Source organism: Nyctereutes procyonoides, unplaced genomic scaffold, assembly GCF_905146905.1.
Source record: "Nyctereutes procyonoides isolate TBG_1078 unplaced genomic scaffold, NYPRO_anot_genome, whole genome shotgun sequence".
In the NCBI taxonomy this organism is placed as follows: domain Eukaryota; kingdom Metazoa; phylum Chordata; class Mammalia; order Carnivora; family Canidae; genus Nyctereutes; species Nyctereutes procyonoides.
The window spans coordinates 2,645,637-2,648,150 of NW_026575141.1; positions in this window are offsets into that span (position 1 = coordinate 2,645,637).

The following is a 2,514-nucleotide window of genomic DNA, read 5'->3' on the forward strand; positions in this document are numbered from 1 at the left end:
GAGGGATCCCTGAGTGGCTCAGCGGTTTGGCGCCTGCCTTTGGCCCAGGGCGCAATCTTGGAGTCCCGGGATCGAGTCCCGCGTCGGGCTCCTGGCATTGAGCCTGCCTCTCCCTCTGCCTGTGTCTCTGCCTCTCTCTCTGTCTATCATAAATAAATAAATAAATAAATAAATAAATAAATAAATAAATAAATAAATAAAGCTTAAAAAAAAGAGAAAGAAAGAAAGAAAGAAATCCAGGAGATCGTGCAGAAGGCCGACTTAGAGAACAAAATTGAAAGGATCCTGAGTACCATGAAGGGTCACACTTGCATACAGTGTGATTTATTAATTAGTCATAAAAATGATAAAAATGAACCTGAGTGGTTCAGTGGTTGAGCATCAGGGCGTGATCCCAGGGTCCTGGGATGGAGTCCCACGTTGGGCTACCCGCAGGGAGCCTGCTTCTCCCTCTGCCTGTGTCTCTGTGTCTCTCATGAATAAATAAATAGAATCTTTTTTTAAAAAATGATATCATACAAACAAAAGAGTGTATCCGGCCGAGGCCTGAGTCCAACTATTAGTTAGCCATATTAGTTAGCTCAGGCCGCTGGAACAGAAGACCAGGCTGGGGAGGCTTGAACAACGCGTTTGTTTCCTCATGGTTCTGAGGGCTGGAAGTCCAAGATCCAGGGGCCAGCATTAGTTTCTGGGGAGAGCCCTCTTTCAGGCTTGCAGAGAACTGCCTCCTGTGTCCTCACATGGTCTTTATTCCGTGCGCGCATGGGGAGAGCTCTCTGCTCTCTCTTCTCATAAGGACACCAGTCCTACCAGGTTAAGGCCCCACCTTTAGGGCCTCATGTAACATTAATTACCTCCCTAACGACCCAATCCCTGAATTCAGTCACATTGAGCGTTAGAATTGAATTTGAGGGGACACAATTCATGCTCTAACCGATGCCCTATTTATTCATTGACAGAAAGTAAATATCTTATGAGAGGGACATGAATGTATTTTGATTGTTAGCCTGTGAGATTCTGGAAGGCAGATATGTTATCAGTTGAATTGATGTTACCCAAGCTTAACAAATGTCCAGCACAGAGGGAGTGTTCAGTAAATTATAAATGGGTAGCGGGAGGAACGTGAACAGTAAGCTGGGAGAAAGCAGTTGGCCACAAAGTCAGTTGCTGGCTCATCTCCCCACCCAACTAATACGCCTCCATTTTCTTCCATATCAAGCCCCGTCCCCTCCCATGAATATTTTATCTCTAGGAAACGAATTCCTGGACTCGCAGCCAGTGGCTATCTTTTGCAGGTTGTTGGGAGCCAGGCACTGCAGTCAAAACCTCTCCCACGGCTGGGAAAGCTGCTGCTGGCTGTGCAGGATAAGTGGGGGCAGGGGCAGATCGCTTCCACCCCAATCCCATTCTCCAAACCTGTGCTGCTTTTCTTTTAACAAAATTCCCACCTTGAACACTGCCCCCAACCCGCAGGGCTGCAGGGGGCGGGGGTATGTGCTAAAGCCGAGGCAGGTGTACGCGGTCGGGTCGTGAGTCGGGATGGCGGGTAGATCGAGTCACTGTTCAACAATCGCCCCCTTCACTCCCTGAATGAGCAAGGCAGCTTCCCATCCCAATTAAGGCAGGCCAGCCAAGCCACTTGCCGATGCATTCGAGCACTCGTGATGTGCCACCTGCAGTGCTCCATCAGCCTGGACAGTGAGGACAATGACAACACAGAGCAGAGACACCAGATGACCCTGCATGAGTGGAAACTAAATCTTTGCTGGGATAAGTCACTGTGGTGGGGAGGGCATAACAGATTATCCCAATTATTACGGGGAACTGGAAGTTTAACCTGACCGGTAGGTAGTCCCTTAGCCGATAGATAATACATGAAATCTCACCTTCCACTCACAGACAATTATTCTTTTGACCTCAGGCTTTTTTTAAAAGACATTATTAGCTAATTACAGTCAATGTGACTCATTTTGTAGATGTTCCTAATTTTCCTGAGCTGGATGTCAGACTAGGGGGAAAAAGGGAAGAAAGAAGGAGTAAATCTATAGAGAACAGGAAAAAAGGAAGGGGAGGGGAGGGAGGCTCCCTGGAGAGAGACATGAGGAGTAAGAAGATCAGAAAGGACTGCCTTTAGCACCTCTGTGCTGGGAGATTTCTGCCCAGTGTGCACCCAGACACCCGCGGTGGTGAGAGGTCTCCAGTCTCAGCTACAGGTCATGGCACTCACACCACACACTGCCCTAAGGAGAAGCTATTTTGCCTTTTAAGGACGAATTCAGCCAAGGTGGTTTTATTTATTTATTTTGGTTTTTTTTAGAGAGAGACAGAGAGAGAGCATTCCACAGGGGTGAGTGGGGGAGCAAAGGAAGAGGAAAAGAGAGAATCTTTTTTTTAGAGAAAAAAAAAAAGATGTTATTTATTCATGAGAGACCCACAGAGAGATGCAGAGATGCAGGCAGAGGGAGAAGCAGGATCCCTGCAGGGAGCCCAATGTGGGACTCAATTCCAAAACCT